We start from the raw sequence: 16,009 nt of genomic DNA, 5'->3' as shown, positions 1-16,009 counted from the left end.
GCCGGAATGCCAGGGATAGCGGAGACGTCTGGGGACGACCAGGGTATGGCAACAGCTACGATAACTCAACAACCAGCCACAGGAACGGACAACAACGACGAGAAAGGTGAGAACTATGCAGTTAGTGAAAGAAGTGAAAATGAAAATGAAAATGAATCTGACTCAGAGCAGACGAACGCACAAAGACGTTCTGCACGCCCATTGAGAAGGGCTGCCGCAAAACAGTGAGAACTAATGGACTGTCTGCTGAAAGGTGACGACATTTAAAACGTAGCTGTAAACAATGAGTGAAAAAGGGGCGTGTCCTATCTGGAAGGTAGGGAGGGTGGAGCTTGTGAGGTGTGCATGAATCTGCGGAAGTTGGAAGTGCGTAGGGGTGGAGAACGGGGACGGGATGGTCTCTCGTGCGTACAGACCGAGCGTTGCACAGAACCAACCCCTCTCTCTTGTACTCCATTAAGTAACAGCCTGCATGTAGCAGCGCTATAGAAGTCTCGATTATTGTGAGTTGAGACAGACTGAATTTGAATTGTCATGTATGCATTTCTGCCATTTTCTGATTGCCTTAGGCCCATTGCCTAATTGCTTTTGCACTCGAATTGTTATGTATGCATTTCTGCCATTTTCTGAATTGTCTTAGGGCCCATTGCCTAATTGCCTTTGCACTTGAATTGTTATGTATGCATTTCTGCTATTTTCTGATTGTCTTAGGCCCATTGCCTAATTGCCTTTGCACTTGAATTGTTATGTATGCAATTTTGCCATTTTCTGATTGTCTTAGGCCCATTGCCTAATTGCACTTGAATTGTTATGTATGCAATTCTGCCATTTTTCTGTTTGTTTTAGGCCATTGCCTAATTGCCTTTGCACTTGAATTGTTATGTATGCAATTTTGCCATTTTCTGATTGTCTTAGGCCCATTGCCTAATTGCCTTTGCACTTGAATTGTTATGTATGCAATTTTGCCATTTTCTGATTGTCTTAGGCCCATTGCCTAATTGCCTTTGCACTTGAATTGTTATGTATGCAATTCTGCCATTTTCCTGTTTGTTTTAGGCCATTGCCTAATTGCCTTTGCATTTGAATTGTAATGTATGCATTTCCATTGCCATTTTCTGTTTGTTTTAGGCCCATTGCCTACTTGCTTTGCTATTTGAATTTTGTAAAATGTGTGTGTACATTATCACTGATTTCTGCTGTTCCTTATGTGTATTATACACGAGTGCATTAGAATTGCTAGGCCCATTGCCTAATTTGAACTGTTGTATGACTATGTATATTCTTGATTGTGTTTATTACCCCGGGGTAACATTGCTGTGTTGTATATTGTGCGTACTCTGTTCGAGTCGTTGCGGAGCGCTACGCAGCGAGCCTAACAGAGTCTCTGAGTAAGTCACTCCCCCCACCCCGAGTCCAGCTCCATCCAATTGACCGACGTTTCATCGCTCCTTATTTTGGGGCGTGGAGGATGTCGGGAATTTCGACCTGATTAATCGAAGTTCCCGCCATTTGACTCCGTCTACGATTACGTCAAATTGGAGGGAGAGGAAAGAACTCGCGGGCGAATGAATGTCGTTCAAGACGAGAATGTTTAGAACCAAAAAGAGAAACCGCCTGGTAGGGGAGGCGCTGAGACTAAAGAAATCAATTACTTGTAATTTAAGATTAAGAAAAATAACGTCATTCTATTGTAACATGATAAAAAAATCCAATCTAGAAATTTAGGTTCAGGAAAAATTGCGCCAAAAAAAGTGACGTCGGAGGTTGCAAGGCTTGCTCTGTCTCTTTGATCCGACGTCCCCAATCACAAATTCTAATGATATCAGGATCATTGTCTCACTTGTTTCCCGGTCAATCCCACCAAACGCCCATTTGTCACCGACCCTGTTAACAACATTGTATTTCCGTTTTCCAAGCTTACTCTCGTCTCCTTTTCTTCTTCTTCTTTGTCTTCATCTTTTCCCACTTCTATGTGGGGTCGATGTTTCTGGTCAGCTTTCTCCATCTACCTCGGTCCCACACTTCATCACTGGTTAATCCCTTTGATCCAAGGTCATCCTTGATACAGTCCATCCACCTTCGCTTTGGTCTCCCTCTCCTTCTCGTTCCCTGTACCTCCATTTCCATCACTCTCCTCTCAATATACTGTTCATCTCTTCTCATGACATGACCATACCATTTCAGTCTACTTTCTTGGATCTTATCTGATAGTTTTCTAACTCCTGTGGTACCCCTAATTACCTCATTCCGTATGTTATCTCTTCTTGTCACCCCACACATCCATCTCAACATTCTCATCTCTGCCACATCCATCTTCTTCTCTTCTCTCTTCTTTATTGCCCACGTCTCCGCTCCATACATCATTGCCGGTCTCACAACTGTCCTGTGTTCTTTACCTTTCAACTTAACCCCTATTTTCCTGTAGCATAGTACTCCACACACTTTTTTTCCAATTCTTCCATCCTGCTTGTATTCTGTGGTTTATTTCTGACCCCAGATCACCATCCTCTGCAACTGTTGATCCTAAATACCTGAAATTTTCAACCAGATCGGGTCAGTGAGTTTAACCAGTTTCTGGGAAGGTCACTGCTGTGGTTGGGCACCAATGTGAGGGCTTGGGCTTGCCCGGCTGATGTTCTGGCGAGCTTCCATTCTGACGAAAATGGAACTGAAATCAGATACCTTCACAGTGCATGATATTCTACTACAGGTGGTTAAAAGGGTTCTCTCTCGATGTCTTAACCAGTTAAACCTCATCTAGGATTTGTAGGAAATCCTTGAAGGTCTTGGTGGAAGCTTTGGGAATTGCCACATCCGTTTTATGGGTAAATTCAGGACTCCAGAGCTGTCTCCTGTTCGGCATCACTAGCAGGTATTGTTACAATTCTGAGTTGCTCGTAGGCGCGTGAGGTCATTGATTTCCTATTGCCTTTCCTACGTTGTCAAGTAAGTTTCTGGGTCAGAGGTCTGGAAGCATACTGAAGATGACCTTATTTGGCCCTTCAGAGTTTTTTTATGCAATGGTGGTGTCTGTCTCAGCTAACCATTCAAGGTACTTGGATAGGAATTTGAGTAGGGTGTCAGCTTATCATGACGATGGGATTTTCTTTTTATGTGAAGAACCAAGCCTCTTGAGTTTAGTGATGTAAAAGGTTGCAGCTCTTCCGAAAAGTGAGATTAAGATGTTGAATCCTCACATCTGATTATAGAGTCAATGCATGGATTGTTAACAACAAATAAGCAAGGTGCAAATCGTGAAAGTCATGCAAGACATGAGGATTCAGCGGTGCACGCCAGCACTGTTATGTGCTCTCGGCGCTAGGTACAGTGCGACAAAATGGGACATCCTCTCCTCTACAAAAGCTCTGAACACTGTTGTAACTTGTCTTTTGTGCCTCAAACTAGGGACTTGAGTGGTCTATGTTTATTAACCTTGTGTAAATGTATGATGAAAGTATTAGCGATATCTTCTCATGGATTATTGATTCAAATGCCCCAGTTAATCTATAAGAGTATATGTTATTATGAAAACTTAAGGCAAATAAGTGTTAAAAAGACAAATATTCCAGTTGTGCGATTCATTTGTAAATGATGATGCCCTTCAAATATTTTGCTAAGTTTGAAGCTACTAGACAAAATTCTGTCAGCTATTTTAATATAAGCAAACAATTGAGTTGGCAAAAAAATTACTGTGTAAATCCTTGATTTTGAGAGTAGTCAAAGCACTAGATATTTACTGTTCACGATGGAAAAGGTGCAACAAACTCCACTGGCTGACACATGTGTGGTAACTGTGAAGGGAACCGTACTCCTTGAAGATGACCCCTTGTAACCAGATCGCTAATCTGTCATAACTTTCAAAGGACTTGGCACATCAAAAATATTGCAGAGGTAAAAGGAAATCTCCAGTGAAGTCGACCATGATAGATACAGTTGTTGCTGCTACACACGAAACTTCTCAACCCACCTCGGAGGTCATAATGCGTAAGACGGAGGGTGACGGGCATATTTTCAAATATATTACTGAAATTCTGAATATCAGATATTCTTTATTATCATTATTACCATTACCATATAAGCTGTAACCTTAGGTAGAAGTGCAGGAAGTTATAAGCCCATGAGCTCCAACAGGGAATATAGCCCATTGAGGAAAGTAAATAAGGAAACATTGGATAGTGTACCTGTATGTACCCTTAAAACAAGAGAACTCTTGATTGCCAATAGAAGCACTGTCTCCCTCAGAAGGCAATACTTGTATTTTGGCTTAGATTTCACGTTGAGAATACATATTTTAAATAGATTATGTTGCCAAAACAACATGATGAACATTAGCTACCTTGAAGAGCTTCCAATCTTAGTCCTGTGCCACACAATTGTGGTGTAGCAATCATATATGACTGAATTAAGCAGTGTCTGAACATTCATCAGTACTTTCTCACTCTCAGCTTCTGCTGCTTTTCAACGAAAGGGAATCCGTTCAAAGATGCTATTGCTCTCAGGGAAACTGAGAATCCACAGGCAGGGAGGCAAAGTAAATCCCTATGGAAATTAGGTAATAAAATAATGATATATGGAGGCGTCCACTTTAGCTTGAATATACAAACACTAAGTTTACTATCATATACACTATTAATGGCAGTCATCAACAGCAAAGATTGCCTAGGCTAACCACCTCAAATTTGCTTTAATAAAACATGATGAACAGTCAAATTGTGTTCCACAAAATCCCAACTTTCATTGACTGGTTACTTTCACAACTATTTTATATTTTTGTTAATAACTTTGAAATTTTGTAGTAAATGAAACAAATTCATGTGTATCATTATTATAACAATTATATTACATCCAATGATGTATTTTTGTTTGTTACGACTGAAGAAAATGAGAAATATTGAAACATTCATGGTCTTGGTTCCTCACTGGTCTTCCGTTTTCTACACAAACAGGACAGATTGCATTCTTTAATTTCTAACTCCTTGTTCCTCCCACAGCCTAACTCCCTGTTACTCCCAAATCCTTTTGTCTGATATACCTGACAACTTCCTTGCTTGGTGATCCTATTCTCCTTAATTCTATGTCACTGCTTCTAAATTTTCTCAATTCTTTACAACTAAACATTTGCTCTTTCGTATCATCTGCCTCTTTGCACAACAACTCATAAGGCCTATCCTTCTCATTTCTGTTTATAAAATTTTCTTTCAAGTCTGTCATATTCAACCTTGTCTTCATTACTATTGCAGCGCCCTTAGTGTCAAGTTCTCCTATGTAATCTCTTCTGCAATTAATATTTACAATCCTCATCTTGGCCATTTCTGCTTTCTTTTATTCTATTTTCCTTTAATTTCATTTGTCACTTTATCTTTTATTACTTTCTATCTTTCTATACCTTCTTACTTCTTCAATTTCAATATGATATTCTTTGCCCATTTCTATCAAAGCATAGTCCTCGAGATCGCTTTGCCCTTCCACATCCGAACTCTTACCCATATGAGCCTGCAGTGGGTCAATGTTGTCATCTGGATAAACTGAAGACAGGGAAGCTGCAGTGGAAATGCTTGCTTTCGTCTGCCCTAGCTTTTACTTTGAACAATGTCTATCGTGAGTCATGTACATGAAGAGGCTAGTTAGGAAATTCTAAGAGCGATCACTGAAACAATAGCGTTGAGCGCCATAGAGTATGGCGAGAAGAGAAGGAGAGTCTTGCTGAGAAGAGCAGTGCACTTGCCTGTAGTGAGGATTGTAGCCGGTAATGCTCTGCGATCCTCGCCAGAGAAGTTCTCTGTTGGAAAAAATTGGTAATGACCACCCCAAGCGTCAAGCAGAGGACAACTTTACCTTGGAAGGGAAAGACGCAATGTAGGCAGCACTGTGACACTGAATAGTGGTCGCTATTCCAGGAGATGTCACAAGCTGGCCTGCAGTGGCATGTTGGAAACTCAGTCATAAACTGGAGACTGGAACTTGGTCATGAGCTGATCTGAACTGTATTGTCTTTAGTCCTGAAGTGTGGTAGCGAATAAAAGGGCAATCTTGAGTAGAGGGATCGTCAGGTGCTGGAAGAGGTAGCTGGAACTCCAGGAACCTAGAAATGAGTTGACAGGCAATCGCGAGCTAACAGTCGATCGCGAGCCGACGGACGATCATGAGCTGACGGGAGATCGCAAGCAGCAGCAGGACTGGGCGAGGAAAGGAGAAAGGACGAAGTGAGTCTACTAGTCGAAACACTCAGCTAGGCGAGACAAGTCAGCTGGGCAAGACGAGTCTGCTGGGTGATACAAAACAGCTGGGCGAACTGGAAGTGGTAAAGTCGCAGGGGGTAAGCAACATCTTCATTCTCCGAGGGACTAGAGGAAGGCATGGACAAGTCCAAAACACTCTCAAGTGGCAAAGATTACTCCGGGGAGGACCGAACCCACGTACAGAAAAGGTGTCCAACATGAATAGCAGGAACAAGTTTCAGACTTTGCCCTTCCTCTGCCAGCTGAGCAAGTTCAGAACATGCGAGAGCGCCGTAGTCAGCATAATGATCAGAAATTGCCGCAGGCACAGGCAATGCAGGTGATAACGGGAACAAGAGCATGCTTCGGACTTTCCACTCCCTCCACTGACTGCCATCACAGAATGAAAGAGTGCGTCGTCGCTAGCACGATGATCAGGAACTGCCTCAGGCGCAGGTGATAAAGGGGGTGATGGGGCAAGAGCAGCAACTAATATGCTGGTTGTATTAGCCGAAAGATGGAGCGCGACGTCGTTAGTGTTGAAGAAAACCACTTTGTACTCCCTCTGCTGGCTGCCATCACAGAACGAAGGAGAGGGTCGTCGTCAGTACTGAAGAAAACCTAACCTGTGAACAGGGAAGGTGACCCCAAGAGGCGCATGAATATGCTTCAGACTTTGTACTCCCTCCGCCATCTGCCATCGCAGAATGAGTGTATTGTCGAAAGCGTTTAGGAACAAGACCGAAGTCGAGCTCTGGGTCGATTGTAGGCGGTCTTCCCTTCATCAAAGGAGCATCCACACAGAGAACAATTTTCCTACGGAGGAGGACCAAGCCGCTGCACTAGGGAAAGCGGCAGAGACCTCCAGCCTCAAAAGTAAAGAGATCTTAAGAAAAAGCTCTCCGCCCTCTAGGAACACACAGAATTACGTCGTCTCCAAAATAGGAACCTTCACAGAAGAAAAATTACAAACTAAAACTCAAAGAACAAATTAGTCAAAGGCCATTCAAAAAAGGTTGGGCAGTGGAGAGAGAGAGGAATAACATTCGTCCACTCTCCACTGAGCCAAAAGTAAAGGTGACAATAGAACACAGGTGTGTGTGAGCAGGATAGCCGGTATTAGCCCCATAGTGGCCTGATAGTAGCGTCCTTGCCTGGTGATTGCCAGACTGGGGTTTGAGTCCCGCTCAAACTCGTTAGTTCCTTTGGTAACTGTAACCTCACCCTCCTTGTGAGCTAAGATTGGGGGGTTTGGGGGAGCCTATAGGTCTATCTGCACAGCCATCCACAGCCATTGCCTGGCCCTCCTTAGTCCTAGCTTGGGATGGAGAGGGGGCATGGGCGCTGATCATATGTAATATGGTCAGTCTCTAGGGCATTGTCCTGCTTGATAGGGCAATGTTACTGTCCCTCGCCCCTGCCATTCATGAGCGACCTTTAAACTGGCGGTGGGCTGGTTGCATCTCACTAAAAGTCTTATGGCTAGCCTTCCAGCTTTGCCGAAAGTATATTCCGTAATAAAGAGCGAAAGGGTTTGTACCTAGTGTTGAAACAAAGTAAAACGAACGTTTCATAATTTAAGACAACAGGGGCTCTAACTATCGGGAATTTTGTAAACTAAGCTGGAGCTACCCGTGAATGGTGTGCGGACCAGGATGAACTTGGAAAATATGTTATTTTGATAATAAAATAAATTTTTGAATATACTTACCCGGTGATTATATAGCTGCAACTCTGTTGCCCGACAGACAACTCTAAGGTAAAAACTCGCCAGCGATCGCTACACAGGTTGCGGGTGTGCCCAACAGCGCCATCTGTCGTCCAGATACCCAGTACTCAATGTAAACAAAGACTCAATTTTCTCCTCGTTCCACTGCGTCTCTATTGGGGAGGAAGGGAGGGTCCTTTAATTTATAATCACCGGGTAAGTATATTCAAAAATTTATTTTATTATCAAAATAACATTTTTCAATATTTAACTTAGCCGGTGATTATATAGCTGATTCACACCCAGGGGGGTGGGTAGAGACCAGCAATATATGTTTACATTTTTATGAGCTAAGAGTTTTTATTTCATTTTAGAAGTTATCAAAATAACAAAAACAAAATAAACAGGTACCTGGTAAGGAAGTCGACTTGAACAATTACTCTGCCTTTTAAGTACGTCTTCCTTACGGAGCCTCGCGATCCTCTTAGGATGCTGATCGACCCCTAGGATCTGAAGTATCAAGGGTTGCTACCCATACAACAGGACCTCATCAAAACCCCTAATCTAGGCGCTCTCAAGAAATGACTTTGACCACCCGCCAAATCAACCAGGATGCGAAAGGCTTCTTAGCCTTCCGGACAACCCAAAAAAAAACAACAATAAAAACATTTCAAGAGAAAGATTAAAAGGGTATGGAATTAGGGAATTGTAGTGGTTGAGCCCTCACCCACTACTGCACTCGCTGCTACGAATGGTCCCAGTGTGTAGCAGTCCTCGTAAAGAGACTGGACATCCTTTAGATAAAAAGACGCAAACACTGACTTGCTTCTCCAATAGGTTGCGTCCATTATACTTCGCAGAGATCTATTTTGCTTAAAGGCCACGGAAGTTGCGACAGCTCTAACTTCGTGTGTCCTTACCTTCAGCAATGCTTGGTCTTCCTCACTCAGATGGGAATGAGCTTCTCGTATTAACAGTCTGATAAAATAGGATAAAGCATTCTTTGACATAGGCAAAGATGGTTTCTTAACTGAATACCATAAAGCTTCAGATAGGCCTCGTAAAGGTTTAGTTCGTTTTAAATAGAACTTAAGAGCTCTCACAGGGCATAAGACTCTTTCTAGTTCATTGCCTACCATATTCGATAAGCTGGGAATATCGAACGATTTCGGCCAAGGTCGAGAAGGTAGCTCGTTTTTGGCTAGAAAACCAAGTTGCAGTGAACATGTAGCTTTTTCTGACGAAAATCCGATGTTCTTGCTGAAGGCATGAATCTCACTGACTCTTTTAGCTGTGGCTAAGCATACCAGGAAAAGTGTCTTTAAGGTGAGATCTTTCAGGGAGGCTGATTGTAGCGGCTCAAACCTGTCTGACATGAGGAATCTTAGTACCACGTCTAAATTCCAACCAGGTGTAACCAAACGACGCTCCTTCGTGGTCTCAAAAGACTTAAGGAGGTCCTGTAGATCTTTATTGTTGGAAAGATCCAAGCCTCTATGCCAGAAGACCGATGCCAACATGCTTCTGTAGCCCTTGATAGTGGGAGCTGAAAGAGATCGTTCTTTTCTCAGGTATAAGAGAAAGTCAGCTATTTGAGCTACAGAGGTACTGGTCGAGGATACAGATACTGACTTGCACCAGTTTCGGAAGACTTCCCACTTCGATTGGTAGACTCTAAGGGTGGATGTTCTCCTTGCTCTAGCAATCGCACTGGCTGCCTCCTTCGAAAAGCCTCTAGCTCTCGAGAGTCTTTCGATAGTCTGAAGGCAGTCAGACGAAGAGCGTGGAGGCTTTGGTGTACCTTCTTTACGTGTGGCTGACGTAGAAGGTCCACCCTTAGAGGAAGACTTCTGGGAACGTCTACTAGCCATCGAAGTACCTCGGTGAACCATTCTCTCGCGGGCCAGAGGGGAGCAACTAGCGTCAACCTTGTCCCTTCGTGAGAGGCGAACTTCTGCAGTACCTTGTTGACAATCTTGAACGGTGGGAATGCGTATAGATCTAGATGCGACCAATCTAGGAGAAAGGCATCTATATGAATTGCTGCTGGGTCCGGGATTGGTGAGCAATATATTGGGAGCCTCTTGGTCATCGAGGTTGCAAAGAGATCTATGGTTGGTTGGCCCCAAGTGGCCCAAAGTCTCTTGCATACATCCTTGTGGAGGGTCCATTCTGTTGGAATTACTTGTCCCTTCCGACTGAGACAATCTGCCATGACGTTCAAGTTGCCTTGGATGAACCTCGTAACTAGTGATATGTTTTGACCTTTTGACCAGATGAGCAGGTCCCTTGCGATCTCGTACAACGTCAGTGAGTGGGTCCCTCCTTGCTTGGAGATGTACGCCAAGGCAGTGGTGTTGTCCGAGTTCACTTCTACCACTTTGCCTTGAAGGAGAGACCTGAAGCTTTCCAAGGCCAGATGTACTGCCAGTAGCTCCTTGCAGTTGATATGCATTACCCTTTGACTCGAGTTCCATAGTCCCGAACATTCCCGACCGTCTAATGTCGCGCCCCAGCCTACGTCCGATGCGTCCGAGAAGAGAACGTGGTTGGGAGTCTGAACAGCCAGGGGAAGACCCTCTCTTAGGCTGATACTGTCCTTCCACCAAGTCAGGCAAGACCTCACCTTCTCGGAAATAGGGATCGAGACCGCTTCTAGCGTCTCGTCCTTTTTCCAGTGAAATACTAGGTGATATTGAAGAGGACGGAGGTGTAGTCTTCCTAATGACACAAACTGTTCCAGGGATGATAGCGTCCCTATCAGACTCATCCACTTCCTGACTGAACATCGTTCCTTCTTCAGCATATTCTGGATGCATAACTGGGCTTGGCTTGTTCTGGGGGCCGACGGAAAAGCCCGAAAAGCTAGACTGTGAATCTCCATCCCTAAATACACAATAGTTTGGGATGGGACCACTTGTGACTTTTCCATATTGACAAGGAGACCCAATTCCTTGGTCAGATCTAGAGTCCACTTTAGATCCTTCAGACAGCGACGACTGGAAGAAGCTCTGAGAAGCCAGTCGTCCAAATAGAGGGAGGCTCGGATGTCCGCTAAATGAAGGAATTTGGCTACATTCCTCATCAGCCTCGTAAACTCAAGAGGAGCTGTGCTTAGGCCAAAGCACAGGGCTTGAAACTGGTAGACAACCTTTTCGAAAACGAATCTCAGAAAAGGTTGGGAGTCCGGGTGGATGGGGACGTGGAAGTAGGCGTCCCTTAGGTCTAAAGAGACCATCCAGTCTTCCCTTCTGACCACTGCTAGAACCGACTTTGTGGTCTCCATGGAGAACGTCTGCTTTGTGACAAAGACATTCAGAGCACTGACGTCTAGCACCGGCCTCCACCCTCCTGTCTTCTTTGACACCAAGAAGAGTTGGTTGTAGAATCCCGGGGTTTGATGGTCCGAGACTTTGACCACCGCTCCCTTCTCTAGTAAAAATGTTATTTTTATTAATAAAATAAATTTTTGAATATACTTACCCGATAATCATGTAGCTGTCAACTCCGTTGCCCGACAGAATTCTATGGAGGGATACGCCAGCTATCACAATACTAGAAGGGGGTGTACTCACCAGCGCCACCTGTGGCCAGGTACTCAATCATTTGTTGTTTACACCTCCTCAATTATTCCTCGGTCCACTGGTTCTCTCTGGGGAGGAAAGGGAGGGTCGATTAAATCATGATTATCGGGTAAGTATATTCAAAAATTTATTTTATTAATAAAAATAACATTTTTCAATATTAAACTTACCCGATAATCATGTAGCTGATTCACACCCAGGGAGGTGGGTGAAAACCAGTGTACATGATTAAAGGATAGCTAAGTATCCCCAAATTTCATATAACAGTTATCTCAAATAACAATGAAATAATAAGTACCTGGTAAGGAAGTCGAATAGAACCGTTACTCTGCCTTTTATTTAAAGTTCGTCTTCCTTACTGAGCGCAGCGTTCCTCTTGGAGGCTGAATCAACCCAAAGGTGCCAAAGTACAAGGGGTTGCAACCCTACTAAAGGACCTCTACCAAACCTTTAACCCCGGCGCTTCTCAAGAATGAATAGACCACCCGCCAAATCCAAGGATGCGGAAGGCTTCTTAGCCTACCGTAACAACCATAAAAACAACAATAAAAGTATTCAAGAGAAAGGTTAAAAAAGGTTATGGGATTATGGGAATGTAGTGGCTGAGCCCTCACCTACTACTGCACTCGCTGCTACGAATGGTCCCAGGGTGTAGCAGTTCTCGTAAAGAGACTGGACATCTTTCAGATAAAATGATGCAAACACTGACTTGCTCCTCCAATAGGTTGCATCCATAATGCTCTGCAGAGAACGGTTTTTATTAAAGGCCAACGAAGTAGCAACAGCTCTTACTTCGTGGGTCCTTACCTTCAGCAACGCAAGGTCTTCCTCCTTTAAGTGAGAATGTGCTTCTCTGATCAGAAGCCTTATATAGTACGAAAGCCCATTCTTGGACATGGGTCTCGAGGGTTTCTTGATGGCACACCATAAGGCTTCTGACTGTCCTCGAATAGGTTTAGACCTCTTCAGATAATATTTGAGAGCTCTGACAGGGCAAAGAACTCTCTCTAGTTCGTTACCTACCATGTTGGAGAGGCTAGGTATTTCGAACGATCTAGGCCAAGGACGTGAAGGAAGCTCGTTCTTTGCTAGGAATCCAAGCTGAAAAGAACATGTAGCTGATTCGGTTGTGAAACCAATGTTCTTGCTGAAGGCATGAACCTCACTGACTCTCTTAGCTGTTGCAAGGCAAACGAGAAAAGCAGTCTTGAGGGTAAGATCCTTGAAGGAAGCTGACTGGAGAGGTTCGAACCTAGATGTCATAAGGAACCTTAAGACTACGTCCAGATTCCAGCCTGGAGTGGAAAGACGACGTTCTTTAGACGTCTCAAAAGACTTGAGAATGTCTTGAAGGTCCTTGTTGGAAGACAGGTCCAAACCCCTATGGCAGAGGACTGAGGCCAACATGCTCCTATACCCTTTAATTGTAGAAGTAGAAAGGGATCTCTCATTCCTAAGATGAATCAGGAAGTCAGCTATTTGGATCACAGAGGTATTGGTAGAGGATATTGAATTGGCTCTACACCAGCTTCGGAAGACCTCCCACTTAGACTGGTAGACTCTACGAGTGGAAATTCTTCTAGCTCTGGCAATCGCACTGGCTGCCTCCTTCGAAAAGCCTCTAGCTCTAGCGAATCTTTCGACAGTCTGAAGGCAGTCAGTCGAAGAGCGTGGAGGTTTGGGTGCAACCTGTCTACGTGTGGTTGACGTAGAAGGTCCACTCTTAGAGGTAGAGTCATGGGGAAGTCTACTAGCCATTGACGTACCTCTGTGTACCATTCTCTTGCAGGCCAAAGGGGAGCAACCAGCGTCAGCCGTGTCCCTTCGTGCGAGACGAATTTCTGCAGAACTTTGTTTATAATCTTGAACGGAGGGAATGCGTACAGGTCGAGATGGGACCAGTTCAGAAGGAAAGCATCTACATGAACCGCTGCAGGGTCTGGAACAGGGGAACAATAAAGCGGAAGTCTCTTGGTGATGGAGGTGGCAAACAGGTCTATGGTAGGCTGACCCCACAACGTCCAAAGTCTGTTGCACACACTCTTGTGGAGGGTCCATTCCGTGGGAATGACCTGATTCCTTCTGCTGAGGCGATCCGCTGAAACATTCATATCGCCCTGGATGAACCTCGTGACCAGAGTGAGGTTTAGACCTCTTGACCAAATGAGGAGGTCCCTTGCGATCTCGTAAAGGCTCCTCGAATGGGTCCCTCCTTGCTTGGAGATGTAAGCCAAGGCTGTGGTGTTGTCTGAATTCACCTCCACCACTTTGCCTAGCAGGAGGGACTTGAAGTTCAACAGGGCAAGATGGACTGCTAACAGTTCCTTGCAATTGATGTGGAGTAATCCTTGTTCCTTGTTCCACACTCCTGAGCATTCCCGTCCGTCCAAGGTCGCACCCCAGCCCGAGTCCGATGCATCCGAGAAGAGAAGCAGATGGGGGGTCTGGATGGCCAATGATAGACCCTCCTTGAGAAGAAGATTGTGCTTCCACCACCGGAGAGTGGTCTTCATCTCTTGGTTGATAGGGATAGAGACTGCTTCTAGAGTCGAGCCCTTGTCCCAATGAGCTGCAAGATGGAATTGAAGAGGGCGGAGGTGGAGTCTCCCCAGCTCGACAAACAGGGCCAGAGATGAGAGGGTCCCTGTGAGACTCATCCACTGTCTCACTGAGCAATTGCTCCTCTTCAGCATGCTCATGATGCACTGTAGGGCTTGGTTTATCCTGGGGGCCGATGGAAAAGCCCGAAAATCCCGACTCTGAATCTCCATTCCCAGATACACAATGGATTGGGAGGGAATGAGTTGAGATTTCTCTAAATTGACTAATAGACCTAGGTCTCTGATTAGATCTAAAGTCCAAGAGAGGTTCTCCAGACAACGACGACTCGTGGAGGCTCTCAACAGCCAGTCGTCTAGGTAGAGGGAGGCTCTGATGTTCGATAAGTGCAGGAATTTCGCTACATTCCTCATCAGATGAGTAAAGACCATAGGAGCTGTGCTTAGGCCAAAACACAGGGCTTGGAACTGATAGACAACCTTTCCGAAAACGAATCTCAGGAAAGGTTGGGAGTCTGGATGAATGGGAACGTGAAAGTATGCATCTTTCAAGTCCAATGAGACCATCCAGTCCTCCTGTCTGACCGCTGCTAAGACCGACTTGGTCGTCTCCATTGTGAACGTCTGCTTGGTGACATACTCGTTGAGAGAGCTGACGTCCAGCACCGGTCTCCAACCTCCTGTCTTTTTGGCCACAAGAAAGAGACGGTTGTAGAAGCCCGGGGATTGATGGTCCCGGACTATAACCACTGCCTTCTTCTGCACAAGTAGCGACACCTCCTGTTGCAATGCTAGCCTCTTGTCCTCTTCTTTGTAGTTGGGAGAGAGGTTGATGGGCGATGTGGTCAGAGGCGGTTTGAGGCAGAATGGAATCTTGTAACCGTACCTCAGCCAACTGACAGACTGTGCGTCTGCACCTCTCTTCTCCCAGGCTTGCCAGAAGATCTTGAGCCTGGCACCTACTGTTGTCTGGAGAATCTGAGAGTCAGTGTTTTCCCTTGGATGTCCTGGGTCCTTTCTTAGACTTGCCCCTGTGAGAGTCTGGACGGGAGCTTCCTCGGCTGGGGGCTCTACCACGAAAGGGCGGTATGAACCTAGTGGCCGGGGTATCAGCCACTGGAGAGCGATAAGTCTTGGGGGCAGAGGTGGTAACCTTAGACTTACGAGCCGATGAAGCTACAAGATCGTGCGTGTCCTTCTGTATCAGGGCAGCCGACAAGTCCTTAACTAGCTCCTCTGGAAAGAGGAACTTAGAGAGTGGAGCAAAAAGGAGCTGAGACCGCTGGCACGGTGTAATGCTGGCTGAGAGGAAGGAACACAGTTGTTCTCTTTTCTTCAACACCCCTGATACAAATAACGACGCTAGCTCACCCGATCCATCCCTGATAGCCTTATCCATGCAGGACATAATTAACATGGCAGAGTCTTTGTCCGCAGGAGATGTTTTCTTGCTGAGGGCTCCCAGGCACCAGTCGAGAAAATTGAACATCTCGAAAGCTCTGAACAACCCTTTCAGAAGATGATCCAGGTCTGAGAAGGTCCAACAAACCTTCGAGCGTCTCATCGCAGTCCTCCTAGGCGAGTCCACCAGACTTGAGAAGTCAGCCTGGGCAGAGGCAGGAACTCCCAAGCCTGGTGCTTCCCCTGTGGCATACCAAACGCAACCTTTCGATGCGAGCTTCGTTGGAGGGAACATGAAGGAAGTCTTGCCCAGGTGTTGTTTAGACTGAAGCCAATCCCCTAAGATCCTTAAGGCCCTCTTGGAGGATCTAGCTAGGACAAGCTTAGTATAGCACGACTTAGCTTGTTGCACACCTAGCGAAAACTCAGATGGAGGAGAGCGGGGAACAGCAGAGACGAAGTGGTCAGGGTAAAGCTCCCTGAGTAGAGCCAAGACCTTTCTAAAATCAACAGACAATGGAGAAGGCTTAGACTCCTCCA

This window comes from Palaemon carinicauda, chromosome 25, assembly GCF_036898095.1.
Source record: "Palaemon carinicauda isolate YSFRI2023 chromosome 25, ASM3689809v2, whole genome shotgun sequence".
Classification (NCBI taxonomy): Eukaryota; Metazoa; Arthropoda; class Malacostraca; order Decapoda; family Palaemonidae; genus Palaemon; species Palaemon carinicauda.
This window is presented reverse-complemented; position numbering follows the sequence as displayed.